Source organism: Tamandua tetradactyla, chromosome 6 (assembly GCF_023851605.1).
Source record: "Tamandua tetradactyla isolate mTamTet1 chromosome 6, mTamTet1.pri, whole genome shotgun sequence".
Classification (NCBI taxonomy): Eukaryota; Metazoa; Chordata; class Mammalia; order Pilosa; family Myrmecophagidae; genus Tamandua; species Tamandua tetradactyla.
This window is the reverse complement of record NC_135332.1, coordinates 101,426,205-101,444,426: the sequence shown is the minus strand read 5'-3', so window position 1 is coordinate 101,444,426 and position 18,222 is coordinate 101,426,205. Positions and strand designations below refer to the sequence as shown.

The 18,222-nt window shown below is 40.7% G+C and overlaps 1 protein-coding gene and 1 long non-coding RNA gene across 11 annotated transcripts in view; one reads left to right on the top strand and one right to left on the bottom strand.

Moving 5' to 3' along the window:
- Window positions 1-15,304, top strand: part of LOC143688652 (uncharacterized) — a 64,704-nt gene extending 49,400 nt beyond the window's left edge. Inside the window, exon 3 of the long non-coding RNA XR_013178206.1 lies at window positions 15,228-15,304. This is a non-coding gene — a long non-coding RNA (uncharacterized LOC143688652). The remainder of the gene's footprint in view (window positions 1-15,227) is intronic.
- FAM110B (family with sequence similarity 110 member B) overlaps window positions 1-18,222 on the bottom strand; it is a 173,530-nt gene that overhangs the window by 24,914 nt on the left and 130,394 nt on the right. The gene's annotated exons all lie outside the window — the stretch shown is intronic.

The following is an 18,222-nucleotide window of genomic DNA, read 5'->3' as shown; positions in this document are numbered from 1 at the left end:
ATTGCTGGCAGCCTGCACCAAAATGCTACAATCTTTGCGGAGAAAGTAAATATTGCTGATAACTTGATTTCAGGATGACTTTCAGCCTCAAAACTGTGGGGAATAAATTCTTGTGTCTGGAACCAAAAGTGGTTTGTGGTGCTGTGAGAGCAGGTCAGGCTAGCTAAGAAAAGGGGTGAGCTGGGTAAAGAGAGTTGTTTTTTTTTTTTAAAAAAAGATGGCAGAAATGACAGCGTGTTTGTATGTTGATGGGAATGACAGCATAGGAAGAGAAAATGCAAGTGATGCAGGAGAGACTTTAAACCAATACACTGAGGCAGAGGGGATAAAAAGTGAACCAAAAACTTCAACCTGGTGGTAAATAATGGCTGACAGTGTGTAGAAGGTAGTGGGGGTTTTTCACGCTGGCCCCTGGTAACAGAGGAGAAGGCGTTCATAAAAGCAGCTCTAGAAAGGAAAGGCAGGGACGAGTGTGTAACCAGACCCCGTGGAGCCTAAGGCTGGGCGCAGCAGAGAACACTGGTCTGAGGATGCAAGAAGGAGAGAGAAAGACTACACTGCTGCAGGGATGTTAACCGTGGATCAGCAGGTACCTTCTAGAATAGACCTGGCAACAGAGGCAAAACCTAACAGTGACAGGGGCCTAGAAGCCTCCTGTTGCCAAAAACAAAATAATCCGACAATTTCATCTTTTATGCGACAGAGGGAGAGAAGTATTGCGTCCGTGGATTTAAAAGTTTATCAACAGGGGAGGTGGGGAAAAAAGGGGCAGAATCAGAACCCTCTAGAAAAACTATGAAAAATTCAGAGTATATAATAGCTAAGGAAGGAAATCCATTCCTTTAGCAAACATTTATCAAGCACCCTCCAGGTGTCAGGCAGGCAGTGTTCTAGGTGCTGCAGATGCAGCAGGCACGATTCCCTGCCCTTCTGGCTTACTCGGACACACACACTAGGTGCTTAGGGGGGCAGCCTGCACGGTGCTGGGTGAAGGGAGCAGGATTACAGGGCTGGCTCCTAGAGAAAACGGCAGGTGAGCTCCAACAGGGAAAGTTAGATCATGCTGATTCACACCCATTCTGGTGCTGATGCAGAGGGAGGGGCACCTGGAATAAGCAGCTGAAAGAGGACCCTAAATTGGTCAGAGGAGTAAGTAAATACAAGGAAGGAACACAGAGCATGTGTGACTTCCTAAGGACAAGGCCATAAGGAGAATGAGGTTGTTAACCTTGATGTGAGGTTCTGGGGCCAGGCAACTCAAGTTTTTCCATTGCTCTGCTCTGTACTTCCATGTGACCTTGAGCAAGTTTCAAGCCTCACTCTACCCTATCTGTAAAATGGGCTGACACTAAGAAATAGCACAGCACAGGTGACAATACAGTTAAGAACTGCTCTTTTTAATAAGCTGGTGAAAACCCTAGGAGATGAATATTATAGAAACTGGTAGAGGCAACTTGAATATTAATATAATTATTTATTGATACAATTTTTGAGCAATTAAAATTGCCAAAACTGGAATCAGCTACCTTGTAAAGGAGAGAGCTTTTTATTCCAGGTGGTATTTGCGTCTAGGTGGGCTTATCTTCTGTGCAAGAAGTTCAGATGAATATAAAGTTCCTTTCCGATGGGTTCCATGTTTCTTTGAATCTCGTCTCACTGCCAAGATTTAATTTACAACTTTCCCAGCCAGGAGAAAGGAACATGAAGACAGAGAGGGAAAAAGAAGACAAGTTTGACGATGCAAGCATTGAAAGAATAATTGCATTAGAATATACTTGATGATATTCTTGATAAGGATAAGCAGGAGTATTTTTGTTAAGTGGATTAAGGCTTAGAAGGAACAGACAGTACAGAAGAGAAAAGAGTAAGCAAAGCAGTCTAGATGTATGTAAGAGAGAGAGGAAGGAAGAGTGAGCAGGGTTTCTCACCAGCTACATGACCCCAGAACCAGCCTGATTCTCCCTTAAGCCTTCCATTCCTCACTGTTTCGGTAATTATGAATCTGTGCCCTTACTGGCCCCAAATCTCCTTTACTTCATAAACTGCGTATTTCAATTTCTAGATATAGAATGTAGTGAGTGCATCACACAGTGCAGAGGCTACAACACCGAATGCCAAGAGGTTCTGGGCTAGCCATGGACACCACCATGGAGGGCTATTTATGGGGCTCATGGGGGATCTGCGGGGTGACAGCAGGAGTGATGGGTGATGGATTGGGGGTTGGTAGCACCATCTAGAAAGCTGGATGCTCATGATGATAAACTGTGCCAGTGCCACTGGCTGTGTAACTTTTGTAGATAACGTACACTCTATTTGAGTTCTTGCTATCCCTACGTGTTCAGAAAACATTTGGCCTGCAACTGCAGTTCAGTGACCAGGTTGCTCAACCCTCCACTCAGACCCTGGCATACCTGAAGGCAGGCCACAGGCTTAGAACTGGGAAGTGATGCCAGAGACCACTTTCAATGCAATGTCCGTGTCTCTTTGATTCATGCAATTTTCCCCTCCATTAGCTTAGAAGGACTCCCATTCCTTTTTCTTTATTGATTTCTGGACGGAGGGTAGTAGATTTTTCTCTTTCATTTAAAAGCATTAAAGGTAGACTGAGGTTTTAAAACTGTCTTCTGGTTTACTTAGGAAGATTGCTCTGACTGCTATTTGAAGATTTCAGGGAGACTGAGCCTTCCCGTGTTTACGATAGTGTCTAGAAAAATGTATAAATAAATGAAGGCAATACTTATGAAGGTTAAATGACTCCTTTTAACAAGCTATAATTGACCATTGAAATGAAATTTAGCTTAGGGAGCAAATGAAAAGAAACCATATGAAAAAGCAGCTATCTCAGAAAATATTTCAGTAGTCCATTTCTAGCCTTTGAATAAAGAAATAGTATTCAACTTCTCATTTTTCAATGCCAGCTTTTTATAACACTATTGATAAACATTATAAAGTGACCCACTTCCCGACACCTAAGAAAGGTGAAATGTCATTTCAAAGTCCATTTCTCCCACCTGCAGGGCAAAAGACAAATACTGATATGGTTATCCTTCTCTGACAGATGGGAAGAGCATTTTTAATCAAAATTCTCAAAAAAAGTTATTCTGAAAAATACCTATCAAATGTTTCCTTATAGCTGGACAATTTAAGATAATCCTTTAGTCCAGCTCTTTATCTGGTATCTTACGGTAGGCTGGGATTACTCAAAACTGAGCCTTGGAGGGAACTAGGTAATGAAGAGATAGTAGAAAGAGAGTGCTTTTCAAAAAGTAGGGTTCTCTGAGAGCAGTTGCTCTATGTGTGAGTACCCAGGAAAAGCTGAGAAGACATCCAAACCCGGCAAGGTCGCAGGAATAGACCTTGAAACACTGAATGCAGAGCAGACTCTGGACTCAGGTTGGTTGAGGTTTGACTCTTACTTCCATATCTTCTGGCTCTATAACCTTGGGCAAGTAAATTCCCTCGTGTGTTTCCATTTCCCATCTGTATAATGGGAATAACACTCCCTTCCCCAGAGGGAGTTTGTGAGGGTTTCATGACATAATGCATCCAACTCTCCTAGCGCAGAGCCCTGCAACAGAAGAAAGGTATGCACTAAATTTTTATTTCTAATTGGAAATATTAAAGGTACTTGGTCTTGTTGGAAAATCATTTCTCTGAGCAATTCAACACTTGCAAAACACATGAGGAATTCTAGGTTTCCTTGTAGCAAAAAAAAAAAGAAAGCCATTAAAACAGAATCTTGCTGGGATTTTGACAGGCATTGCATTAAACCTGTATATTAATTTGGGAAAGAAGTGACATCTTTACTAGGCTGAGTCTTTCAATCTATGAACATGGTATGTTTTTATATTCATTTAGATTCTCTTTGGTTTCTTTCACCAGCGTTTTATAGTTTATATTATACAAGTTTTATATGTGTTTTATTAGATATACACTGAAGTATTTCTTTTTCTTTTCGAGTGATCGTGCATGGTATTACATTTTAAATTTACGTTTCTACCTGCTCATTACCAGTATATAGCAACTGATTTCTGTATATAGACCTTAAATACCCTGTGATTGTGCTGAGTTCATTTATTAGTTTCAGGAGTGTTTTTCTTTAGTTTCCTTGAGATTTTTATTTTTACATAGACAGTCATGTCAGACAAATAAGAAGCAGGTGCCAGCAAAGTGGGCTAATGAATATAACGAGAGAAGGAAAATGAGTATCAAGCAAAACTTCTCATTAGTTATATGGAAAGATACCTAAGATTATTCAAAGATTTATATGGAAAGGCAGAGAAATGAAAATAGCTAAAACAATTATAAAAGAATAAAATGGGAAGAATCACTCTACTCAATTTCAAGACTTATTATTTACCTACAGTAAACAAAACTATGTGCTTATCGGCAGGAACAGACACAGAGATTAATGGGACAGAACAAGAATCTAGAAATAGCCCTGCATGAGTACAACAATCGATTTTTGACAAAATGGCAAAAGCAATTCAAAGGAGGAAGAACTGTTTCTTCAACAAAAGGAACTGGAGCAAGTAGATATACACAGGTGAAAATATGAACCTTGCCTTAAACCTCACATCTTATACAGAAATTGACTCTAAGTGGATCATAGATTTAAATGTAAAACATATATCTATAGAACTTTAAGCAAATGACATAGGAGAAAATCTTTGGGATCCATGGTTTGAAGAGTTCTTAGATAACAAAAAAGGAAAAAAATTGATAAATTATACTCAGCAATATTAAAAACAGTATACCAGACATGGAATGGTTTTTAAAAAGGGGAATTCTTTAAACTGCTAGTTTACAATGCTAAGAAATTGCCCAAATTAAAGCAAGGCTATAGAAATGTCCAACCTAAGGCATCCAGGGAAAGATACTTTGGTTCAAGAAGACCCATGACGTTCAGGGTTTCTCCCTCAATTGGAAAGGCACATGGTGAACATGGTGGCGTCTGCTTTCTCTCTAGGCTTCTGGTTTTATGACGCTCCCCGGGGGCGTTTTCCTTCTTCTTCTCCAAAGTTCTCTGGCAACGTGGGCTCTTGTTTGTGGTTCTCGTAGTTCTTACTTTCTCCAAAATGTTTCCTCTTCTAAAGGATTCCAGTAAACTAATCAAGACCCACCAAGAATGAGTATAGTCACATAGTTCTCTAAGCAAAGGTTAATACCCACAACTGGATGAATCACATTTCTGTAGAGATAATGTAATCAAGTTTCCAACCTACAATGCCGAATAGGGATTAAAAGAAAAGACTGCCTCCACAAAAGGGGTCAGGATTAAAACATGGCTTTTCTAGGGTACATCATCCTTTCATACTGGCATATTCCATCCTCTGGACCCTAAAATAGACATGTTTTCCCATATACATATATTGTGATTCATTCCTTCGCAATATCAGGAAGGCTTAAACCATTTTAGTAACAATACAAATGCAATACAGAGTCAGTATAAAATCTCATCAAAGTCAGATACAGGCATGATCTTTCCTAAGGCAAAATTCTTATCTGGTTCTGGACCTGTAAAACTCAGAACAAGTTATTTGCTACCAACATACAAAAGAAGGAAAGTCATAGGATACATATTCCCATTTCCATAGGGAGAAATTGGAAGGAACACTGGGACCACCAGACCCAAGCAGTCTCAAAAACCTGCAGGGCAAACTCCATTAGATTTGAGTCTGAGAGTCGTTTATCTTCAGAGTTTTAGAAAGCATCAGTCCCACCCTTTCCAAGGGCCTACATGGTGGCCTGACCCTCTCTGAATGCAACCTTGGGGTACCATTGAGGAGACACCTTTTCACTCAGCTCCACCCTCTCCAAGCATTGGGGCTGCACCCAGACTCTCTGCCATCTCTGGGGCACATGCTCAACCCTCCATGTGGTTGTGATCCCCAACCCCCAAGGAATGTGCTTCACCCTCTCCAAGGCCTGAGGCAGCACAACTCTTCCATCACAAGAGGTGGAAAACCCACCCTCTACTTTCTGGGCAAACTCACCCTCTCCAGGTGCTTGGGTGGATCCACTCTCCTGGCCTGAGGGTTCTTGACTTTAAACTTTACCTTCCATAGCTCTGCCTCTGAAGTTATTTTTCCCTTTTCTGAGGCCCCCAATAAAGACTGGTAACAGTTCAATTTATACAGGTCTCACAGCACTTTTGTTGGCTTTCTATGTAGTAAGCAAGGATTGTGCCCATCAGATAACAGGAATTTCCACAAATCCTTTCTGGATAACTCCATCTTTGATCCTGGCTTTTTTTGAAATGGCTGACTGATTCCACATTTGGTTAAATCTTCATGTGGGGCACTATTCTCTGGGGTCTTCCTTCCTGAAGGCCCAGAATTTTCCAGGACATCAATTTCTGGTTTTTTTTGTACCCAAGAGTTCAGTTCTCAGCTTATCTCTTTCCTGTCGCATTTCACTATAAGCTGTGAGAAGAAACCAGGCTGCACTTTCAACATTTAATTAGAAAATCTCTTCTGCTAAATATCCAAGTTCACGGCTTTTAAAATCTGCCTTCCAGCTAAAGCCTCTAGCCAATTTTGCCAGATTATCTGCCATTTTAAAACAAGGATCACTTTTCTTCGTTTGCAATAAAACACGCCTCATTTCTGTCTAGTGCCTGACCTGAGGCATCCCTAGAGTCCATGTTTCTACCAACAATCTCTTCAAAGCATTCCTGGCCTTCTCTACCAAGCTCCTCACAAGTTTTCCAGAATCTTCCCCTTATGCATTTAAAAAGCCATTCCAACATGTTTGATATTTGCAAACCACAGCAGCACCCCACTTCTCTGGCCCCAAAATCTGTTCTAGCTTGCCAGCTGCTGGAATGTGATATACCAGAAACAGAACAGCTTTTAAGAGGGGAAATTTATTAAGTTGCAAGTTTCCAGTTCAAAGGCCATGAAAATGTCCCAATTAAAGCAAGTTTATAAAAATATCCAAACTAAGGCACCAACAAGAGATTACCTTCATTCAAGAAAGGCCGATGAAGTTCAGGGCTTCTCTCTCAACTGGAAAGGCACCTGGCGAACATGGTGAAATCTGCTAGCTTTCTCTCCAGGCTTCTTGTTTCACAAAGCTCCCCCAGTTGTGTATTCCTTCTTCATCTCCAAAGGTCTCTGGTTGCATGGGCTCTCATGGTTCTTGTGTATCCCTCTCACTCTAAAATGCTTTCTCTTTTAAAGGATTCCAGTAAACTAATCAAGACCCACCTGGAATGGGTGGAGTCACAACTCCACAGAAGCTATCTGATCAAAAGTTATCACTCACAATTGGGTAGGTCACATCTCCATGGGAACAAACAAAAAGCTCCCAGCCAGCAATACTGAGTGAAGATTAAAGGACATGGCTTTTCTGGGGTCTACCACAGATTTCAAATTGGCACAGGTACATAAGATCTGTGAACTACCTTTGTAACTTCTTGTGAATCTGTAATAACTGCAAATAGCTAAAAAAAAAAAAAAGAGCCTGGAGAAAGCAAAGTGTATTAATTACCTGAACTGATCGAGAAAATACATGAAATGGGTTGGCTTAAACCATGGGAGTTTTCTAGCTTATGGTACTGAGGTTAAAATAAAGTCCAAATCAAGGCATCATCAGGGCAATACTTTCTCCCTGAAGGCTGATGTTCTGGGGCTGGCTGCTGGTGATCCTTGGTCCTTAGCTTGACACATGTAGCCTCTCCTAACCTCTGTTCTCTCCTGGGTTTTGTTGAAGTCCAGCTTCTTGTTCCCAAGGCTTTCTCTTCCTCTGTCTAAATTTCATTCTGCTTATGAAGGGCTCCAATCACAGGTTTAAGACTTAGCCTGACTGAGGTGGGTCACACTTTAACTGCTGTAACCTCAATAAAAGTTCCTCTTTATGGGTTTACACCCACAGGTATGGGTTAGATTTAAGAACATGTTTATCTGGGATATATAACGCTTCAAACCACCATAAAAACACACTGGAATCTGCTCCCCCAATTAAAAGAACATCATTTAAAAAAACAACATGGGAGGTTTAATTACAATAGAAATTATCATATTTGTCAGATAATAGACATTTTATATGGAAAAATAGTACTTAAAATTTCTCATATTTTAAAATTGAGTAAACAATCTAAGACTCAATATTTGGCCTCAGAAATAGGAAAGATAGGGCAACGTTTCCTAAATTGTTCCAAAATTCTAAAATGAAGCTTTGGTTTGAAAAAAATCAGCATCAAGGCAAAATAAATTTGGGCAGAGCTAACGTCTTAATCTACTAATCTTAAAAGGAATGAATCATTTTTCTTTTTAAATTACTCAGTAGCTCTCAAATCTATTTAAAAAAAGAAGATTCAGAGATAAAGTTGACATCTCCTAGGTATTCTTCATTAATTCTAAAGTTTAAATGACCACTTTAATGGAGATGGGCTTAAAGTGATTGAGGGAATTTTTAAAAGCACACATGCTTTGAGAGTTTAAAAAGTCCATTTACTCATAAAATGCGAACATTTGTTCTCGTAACAGTGATGCCAAAATAAAGTTTTCTTATCCTTTGGCACAGCTCAGAAACATATCTATTTCAGATACTTTCTCCACTTGTCCACCTTGCTTTAAACTGGAACGGGGGCTACCACACAGTCTCTGAGGCTAAAGAGCAAGAAACAAAAATAATGGAAAAGTCTAATAAAAAAACGTTATGCACTAAGGAAAATGGGATTCCAATCCCTACTTAAAAGTGGCCTATTAGCTGTGCTTGGCTTTGAGAATAAAATGTTTCTGGTGACTGTGCAACCCAGAAGCTCTCCTTAGCAGTGGTCCCAGAAGCCTCTGCTATTTAAGAAAGGTGAGGATTTCACAATTTCATAGCCAAAAGGACTTGAAGAGCTGTCTGGTCCAGGAGGTCCCCAGGCAGCCCAGCCCTGGAGCTTCTGTAGATACGTGGTCTCTAATCTCATGGTTTCCAATCTGCAGTCAGAGGTCAATCCCTAATTTTAAACCCAGGATCCAAAAAGGAAACATAGCCTTTCCCTGAGAAGTGAATGCTTCTACTGCCTCAATCTCTAGATCGACACTCTTACAAACAATCCAAATAAGAAACCAAAACTGATTAAGAGGGAGTCAGGGCAAAGCAAATATTAGCAGAGATGTAAAAGGGCGTCTAAAATTAAAAAGACCTTTTTCCTATATGGATATCCCATATGTGAAGAATCAGAAAAACACATTTTCTATATAAATAGACCACAAATGCTCTAAATTAACTTCTAAATCTGCCTTTATTCTGCCTTCCAAAGAAAGGTGGTATAGTAAGAACCTGTGCTTCAGAATCCACAACTGGGGCAGCTACAAAAACAAATCGGGCACTGCTGACAAATTCTGCCTTAATAAATCATTAAAAAACAGAAGCCATGATTAATCAGATAACTCATAATTACTATCAATGCATAAAAACTTTACATGGCTATTTTTTACAAAATTAGTATTTTCTGCATAAAGATTGTAGCATCATGTACCATCTACCAGCTAAGGAGACTGAGAGATATCATTTGATCAACGTGAGTGAAATATATATAAAGGAAGTGACGAAAATTTTAATGTTACTTTTGGTTTAAAATAGCAGCGTGATTTCTTATTCATCTCTTCTCCAAACCCCAAACCTTGTTAAAATAAGAAGTGTTGGTAGCATAGCACAGTGTATGTAAGTAACAGAACTGAACTATATATTTGAATGTGGTTAAAAGGGAAAATTTTAGACAGGCTGTGGTAGTCAGATTCAGTTGTCAACTTGGCTAGGTGAAGGTATCTAGTTCTGTTGCTGTGGACATGAGCCAATGGTACATGAACCTCGTCTGTTGCTCATTACATCTGCAGTTGGCTAAGAGGCATGCCTGCTGCAATGAATGACGTTTGGTTTAATTGGCTGGTGCTTAAATGAGAGAGTTCAACGTAGCACAGCCCAAGCAGCTCAGCATACCTCATCTCAGCACTCGCAGCTGAGCCCAGGCCTTTGGAGATGCAGAAAGAAATCAGTCCAGGGAAAACTGTTGGAACCCAGAGGCCTGGAGAGAAGGCCAGCAGAGACCATCCTGTGCCTTCCTACGTAGAAAGAACCTCAGATGAAAGTTAGCTGCCACCTTTCCTCTGAAGAACTAATGAAATAAATCCCCTTTTATTAAAAGTCAACCCGTCTCTGGTGTGTTGCATTCTGGCAGCTAGCAAACTAGAACACAGGCTATATGTTACCAGACGCAAATGTTTTTTAAGAAGATCAATAGAACTTCACAACACGCAGTGCACCCTTAATTAAACCATGGAGTATAGTCAATAGCACAATTATTAAAATGTGCTTTCATCAATTGTAACAAATGTTTCCACACCAACACAAAGTGTTGCACATATTCCACAGGGTGGAATATGGGAATCCTGTGTTCCCTGCATGATTTTTCTGTAAACCCGTGACTTTAATTAATAAAAAAAAGATAACGTCAGGGAAGAAGATAATGGCATTGACGGCAGCGGTGGCAACTTTGCTTCAAGAGAAAACAAAACAAAATGAGAATAAAATAATAAAAAGGACAAAAAAGCAAGAGACACAAAGTCGATGGAAAAACAGACAGGCATCCATGGCGTTCTTCTAAACGGTTTCTCTATAATATTTTCATGTAAAAATTCTATTTAGTTCAAATAGAACTATTCCAGATTTCTGTGACTTCTTATTCCAAACTGAAGTGCTTAAAAATTGTGTTTTGATACAAGAGTAGAAAAAAGAAAATCAGCAAAGCAAAAGGACTTTGGGCAAAACTGACTTCCTAATCTACCAGTCTTAAAAAGGAATGAATCATTTTTCTTTGCCAGTTCCCCAGTATCTCTGAAATCTCCTCAAGAGTTCCACTGAAGAGTGGAAATTATCATCTCAGTGTCTGCCGAGGGAGATGCTGAGAAAAAGTGAGTGGATCTGCCTGGCTGTAAACCCCCAAAGAGGCAGGACCTGGAAGCAGGGTAGGCCCAGGTGGGGGACAGAAACAAAGCTGAAAATATGGTGTGTGCAAAACTGCATATACAGTGTTTGTGTAACCCCCCCCCCCCCCCAAGACCTGCGGCCCTGACACGAAAGCGAGGCCGGTCCCTCTCACTTCCACCTCCACCAGCACTCGCAACACTTCCCAGGAGGATGGAGTTAAAAGAGAACGTGCTGAACCAGCCCTGGGGTCCTTGCCTCTGCCAACAGCAAAACTTAAGCAAATTTTCAGGAAGGACATTTTCCCTCTGAAGAAACTGATCAGCACTGCCTACCCCGCTTTTGGGGAGGAAATAAACACGGATGGTTCAGGGTTCCTAGCTGGACAAAGTTGGCTCAACATATGATTTTATACAGGGACTTCTGCTGCCACTCACTCTCACCTTCACAAACAGATTCTAATCAGATTTTCGGTGACTCCCTTTTAAGTGTTAATGGGCAGCAATGCCTGTACCCTGAATGCTAGAGACCCAAATAACCCAACAGAAAAAGAGTCACCTGGAAGAAAATGACATAGAGGATATTTGAAGAAAACTTCAAAAGGACTAGGAAATCATCTAGAGAAATAATTGAAGCTATTGCAGTTCTAAAATAAGAACCAATGCTCCTTAACAAAAAAGAAGAAAAGGAGAAAAAACAGACTCCGGAAATTAAATGCATAATTGAAATAACAAGACTAAATAGAAGGGTTTGAAGAAAAATCAAGAAACTCTCCCAGAAAGTTAAACAAAATGATGGAAGTTAGAAAAAAGGAAAGAAAAGATGATAACAATGAGAGGAGCTATACAGGAGATCCAATACACAAGTAACAAAAATTCAAGGCAAGAAGAACACATAATATTGAAGGGAAGAAATGATTAAGGAAACAATACTACAAAGTTAATCAGACGGAAAGATACAAGTGCTAAGAGCCAGCATATTAGCCCAATGATAAAGAAACAAAAAACCACACAGATCAGGCACACCACGAAGACATTTCAGAACATCAGGAATAAAGAGAAGATCTTAAGCAGCTTCTAGAGAAAAATCACAGGGCTCCTACAGCAATCAGAAGAGCGCTGGACTTCTTAAGAGCAACACCTGATTCCAGAAAGGGGTTGTGTAAGAAGGTCTTCAACAGGATGAGGGAAAATGAGTTTTCATCTGCAGGTTTACACTCAGACAATCCTCCTTCAAGCCCTTTCACACATGCAGGGATTGAAGACAACTCCAAGCACTCTGATTTAGGGATCTTCTAGAAGGGGTGCTTCAGATAAAGGAATAACCCTGGAAAGAAAAAGATACTGGATCTAAGTGGCTCAGCAGGCAAAGTTCTTGCTTGCCATGCCGGAGACCGGGTTCGATTCCAGGTGCCTGCCCATGCAAAAAAGAAAGAAAGACAGAAAGACAGAAAAACAGAAAAACAGACAGACAGAAAGAAAGACAAGGAAGGAAGGAAGAAGGAAGGAGGAAGGAAGAAGGAAGGAGGGAGGGAGCAAGGGAGGGAGGAAGGAAGGAAGGAAGGAAGATACCAGGTCCAAGCCAGGAGGCTTCCTCCCAGAATGAGCAGCCGAGGGTGAGTCTAGCATCTGCAGAGCAGTCTAGAAGCAGCTGGCCCCAAAACGACCCTGCAGATCTCAAGATCCAGGAGTGGGGTGTGTGTGAATGTAACTGAAATGTTACTCAGAGGCATATGGCAGACACATTGGGACATTCGAAAAAATGACGAGCTATGCAGAAAATAAAGCCAGAGGAGACAGGAACTCCATGAGAAAAGAAGGTGTGGGCAAAAAAGGAGGCATGATTGTAGTGCACTCTATGTGCAGTAGTCATATTACACTGTTCATAAAAAAATTAATTTTAAAAGTTAACTATCACAAGACCAAACTTTCTATAGTTGCAGTTTTCTGATGTATTCCTTGGGCAATTCAAGGGAAAAATAATTAAAAAAAGATTTTAAAATATTATTGTATCTCCTCCAGGCTGTACAATATGATATTTAGATTCCTAACTTTGCACTGGGGAGCGTCCTCAGATTGATGTTTGGAATCTGGGAAACTTGTATCGGCTAAAGTCCAAGTAACTTTTCCTTACTTCGATGAACTCTACCAGATGGCTCAGACCCACATCAGAATAAATCAAAGGAATACTCATCCTACTGTAGGAGTGGAAGAAGACCGCAGTAGCCACTGTGGATGTGCAGGTACAAACGGAGTAGATGACCCACTTGTCCATCTCCCTGTAGCCTCTGGGTCTTGGCATCCAAAGAGCTCCTGGGGCCCCATCACCTCCACTCTATGATGATGCTTATTTGTCATCAAAACCTGTCATCAACTGAAATACTTGACATGTATTGTCTCCCTCCTGCAGTAGCATGGAAGCTCTATCAGGATATCACGCTGCTATTTTCAGGGCACATGATCAACATTCAAGGGAATGATACGTGAAAGATAACTAGAGGGAAAACATGTTTTCTGCATGCCTCCGAAGCAACTTTACACCAAACAGCCCCTAAACTGGTGCTTTTTGTTGGGGGGCAATCCGAACCCCTGACCCTCAAGCCCCACTCTATCAAGGGTGGGTGGGGAGGGCATAGACCTGTTGAAAACCACTTTCGGCTGATGCTGGCTCCATCCAGAACAATCATCCCTTATTCTCCCAGTGTCAGAGCCAGGGGCATCTTGTCTCAGGAACTTTGCATTTCCCAGAGGTATGTGCTTAAACTATTAGAAGTTTTATAATTCAGCCCTTGGGTAATAAATCAAAATCTGAGCACTTCAGGCTGGTATGTCCTCCCCCTGAGTTCAAAGGCACTTGTGCTCAGTGGAAGAGCAGTCATATCTGGGGTGGGATCCAGCAGTCTTGGGAGCACGTGTTCCAATAAAGAAATAAACTTCAGGGAAAGACATATACCTGTTGATGGAACCAGAAGTACTTCCTGAGGCACCCAGCCTGGACTTTCTCCTGGGAGGTCATGGATGTCAGTGGGACCTTTCCCTATTCCAGCATTCCCCGCCATTCTTCACTATTAAACAGGTTCCAGGATAATGCGGACAAGAAAAGCTAGATCAGGAAGATCGAAAAGGAGGCACCCAGGAAAAGCGATACATAGAATTTCCTTAAGCTACTATAGTATGTGATTTACAGGCTATCGTATATAACGATAAAATACTTAAGTGCCAGCACAGTTTAGCTTCCTTTTTTAAAGACACCCAGGTCGTGTGCCTTTCCATGGGCTCTTGTGGAATGTGCCCTTAGAGTCACTGAGTTAGAGACACGTGTCTGGAAGGCAGTGCTTTGTGTTCGTGTGGGCAGAGTCACAATACAAATAGCGCTGGGAAGCATGAACAAGGACATCAGGGAGACCTTGACTTACAACTGGGCTCTCCTGGCCATTGTTGCATGTCCTGGAAGCAGGTGACTTAACCACTCCTGAGCCTTGGTTTTCCGGGCTGTCAAAAAACCAGATTGCTGTAGCAATTAAAGTGAGATAACGGATATAAAGCATTTCTCCTTCCACAGCCCAGCTTGAAAAGCAGGAAAACCCTAGAAGAGAACTATAGAAAGAAGCAGATCAGTGGGAGGGCTGTCTGGATACTTTCTAGGGCAACTGCAACCAGAGGGCAAGAAGGAAAAAGTGAAGAATATTATTTCAATTAACTTCTCAAAAATCTTGCCAGTGAGAAGCAAGTTATTTGGAATGCTCGATCTTCTCTAACGATGAAAAAGTTATGTGCCACCAATTCCGACAGATACAAATTAGGGGGAAGGGAGGGAGGTCCTGCTGCTTCTTTGGGACACTGCCTGAGTTTCATCAGGGCCACCCTGGATTTTGGTTAAGCCCATCCTGATGACGGGCATGTGGATGGGTGCTTCCTATAGTGCTTCTAATTCTTGGCTATGAAATATTCCATTATTCCACTCATTTAGAAAAGTCAAGAATGATACTAATTCTGAAGGTTTCAAAGTAATATATAAGAATAATATCGGTAGACAATGTTAAAATGAGAATCTAGAGAGTCGAGAGGTTATCCTGGAGGTTATTCTTATGTATTATATAGCTATCCGTTTTTAGGTTATGGTATATTGGAGTGGCTGGAGGGAAGACTTGAAACTGTGGAGCAGTGTTCCAAAACCGTTGATTTTTTTTTTGCATGCTGTATGGTAGGGTCACATTTCATTATTTTTCCATATGAGTATTCCGTTATTGCAGCACCATATGTTGAATTTTTGCTTTGTTTGCTTTTTGTTTGTTTGTTTTACAGGAAGTGCATGGACCAGGAACTGGACCCGGGTCTCCTGCATGGCAGGCGACAAATCTACCACTGAACTATGCTTGCACCCCCAGAAGTCTTGATTCTTGAAGACAAAAATATAATAACATAGCTTTTACAGTGTGAACGTGTGAGCGTTAAAACCTTGTATCTGATGCTTCTTTTATCCAGGGTGTGAACAGATGAGTAAAAACATATGGATAAAAAGTAAATAAATAATAAGGAGGATAAGGGGTAAAAGCAATTGGGTAGATTGAAACACTAGTGGTCAATGAGAGGGAGGGCTAATGAGTATGGGATGGATGAGTTTTTTCTTTTTTGTTTTCATTTTTTTTCTGGAGTGATGCAAATGTTCTAAAGATGAACATGGTGATGGATACACAACTATGTGATGATATTGTGAGCCATTGATTGTACACCATGAACGGACTCTATGTGTGTGAAGATTTGCCAGTAAAAATATTTTTAAAAAATGAGACTCTAAAACTAAGGTTACAAGGCTGGATGCTCAAATAAGATGGAATGTTTTTTAAAATTTCTCATTTGTTATTATTATAATTCAAAAGGGAATTGGGGGAGTTTTCCACCCATAAGTCGCCTGGATGACATTCACAGTTGAAGTTGCCAAAGAACCCTGAAAATATGAGCTTTGCTGGGCAAAAAACCTTCTCCTTTGGTGCAGAGCCTCGGAGGAAACAATGTGACCCCTAGTTCTTGAGAGGAACTCCACCTAAGCAGGACCTAATGCAATGAAGTCTTCACCCAAGCCATCAGGAGAAACTTCCCACAATGAGTCTTCTGATACAGCATCCTAAACTGACATTGTGTCTCCATTCCCCATTGCAAAAAAAAGATGACCAGTTTGGGGATGGGAAAATGTCTGCAATCTGAACACCCTGAAATGTAGCTAGTTTCCCTTCTGAGTGGCAGCAGAGCTCATTTTCTGGCTCTTGGTGACCTGACTGATGTTTCCGGGCTGTTTCAACCTGTACTGCCCAAACCTGGGGGCTCAGCTTTCACATGACAGAATGTGCTCCTTTATCAGAAGTGCGACGTGATAGGCTCAATTATGTGCCCCAGCAGGCACACGCTCTTTTTTCCTTTTTAAATATGTTTATTGACGAATCTTCATATGTACACATTCTATACATAGTGAACAATCAATGGCTCACAATATCATCACATAGTTGTGTATTCATCATTGTGATCATTTTTTAGAACATTTGCATCACTCCGGAAAAGAAACTGTGAGTCAATAAATTCCTGTTGTTAAGCCCAAACTAGCTAGTTTTATTTGAGATAGCAGCTCTGGTCAACTAAGAGAGCAGGGAACCATGTCCACAAAGGAAGTGAAGAAAGGAGGAAAGATGAAAGAAATATATTGAATTAAGTTCCTTGGGACTGTGGTAATGGCATTATTTTTAGTAAAGAGACTTTAATAACTGGGTAAACAATCTAAAAACTGAAAACTAATGGCATTTGTGCACACAGGATGTATCTCTCTTACATCCAAGTATGTTCCTTGAAAATCTTTCGGATATGCTTTTACTTTTTAGAAGCCAAGATATTTCACAGTATTGCATTATTATTTATAAAGATAGATACATTTGTTTTGTTTTTAAAATGCTGTCCTGTTTTTAATCTCTTTTAGCTTTCAAATGACATTAACAGAAACCGCAAGTCTCTACTCTATTAACCTAATGCAGATTAAATAAGGAAAATGCAAAAAAATGTCTTCTGGTTATAAAAACAGAGTATGTTTATTAACATACATATTCATTAGATGCATACTACATAATAATCATGATCTTAGAAAAAGCACTCAGATCGTGCTTACTACGTGCCAGAACTGTTCTAAGGCACTTTACGAATATTAACACATTAGCTTCTAAGACAGCTCTCAGAGGTCAGAGCTATAAACGGCCTTCCTTTTATAAATGAAGAAACTGAGGTCCCAGGAAGTTAAGATGTTAGTTAATTTATCCAATAAAACACTCACTCTACCTCAGCTAGAAAGAGGTGGCAGCAGCAAGTGAACAAGCCATATGTTTCCAGGGGAGACTCTTCTCATGATCGCCGTTTGCCCAACAAGGGAAGTGAGGTGCCAAGAGGTTGGGGATTCCCCTGCTCCTGACCCCAATGTGCAAATCTTACCTCTGATGGTTATTCTGTGGCTCTGTGCAGTGTTCTCCTTTCCAAACTGTCCCTGGTTATTTCCCTGGACATTGGTCTATGAATAATTCCACTGGGGAGTCAACTTGAACAAACCACACTTTGTTTTTGCTTCTATGTTCAGCTGCCCCCAGGAATGTACCACGGAGAATCAAGTCGATGCTCTCCATTGAGCTCAGCTTGCCTTCTGCTTAAGTCAGAGAAACAACTGCACTTATTCCTTAAGTGGTTTATCTACTATCGAGTTTCTTTTTTTCCTGCTTAAGGGATTCTGGACAGAACTGCAGAAAATGCTATCAAATAAACCTGCCACAAAGAGGCTTTCTGCTTTAGCCACCCCAGGGGACCCATGAGACACGCTTTTCCTGGGCCTTTTCACTTGCTTTTCTTTGGGTTTTGAGGATGCAGTGAGGCTCAGCATCCTGGAGGCAACCCTAGAATGCTGTGTGCCATGCACTAAGGAAAAGCTTGACATGGCTTATGTGTTGAGACCCCATTACCGATGCCCAACGATGTGTTTTATCCTCCAGCCTCCAGAAGTGGGCATTGTAATTCTGAAACAATAAATTCTAGACAAGAACAAGTAAGGTAATTTACTTGCTTTTTCTTATCTCTTCCTAAGAAGTCAAATGTTCATTTTCATATATAATCTTTGGGTTGACTATCATGACACACTCATATTTCATTGTCTGGGCAGAAAAGGATGCTCAAGACCTTCAAAATAGGCTGATTTATTTACTAACGAGTCACAGAACTGTTAAAAGTCTTAAGGAATACAACTGGTCTGAATTTTAGAGTGGGGTATGTGTATACT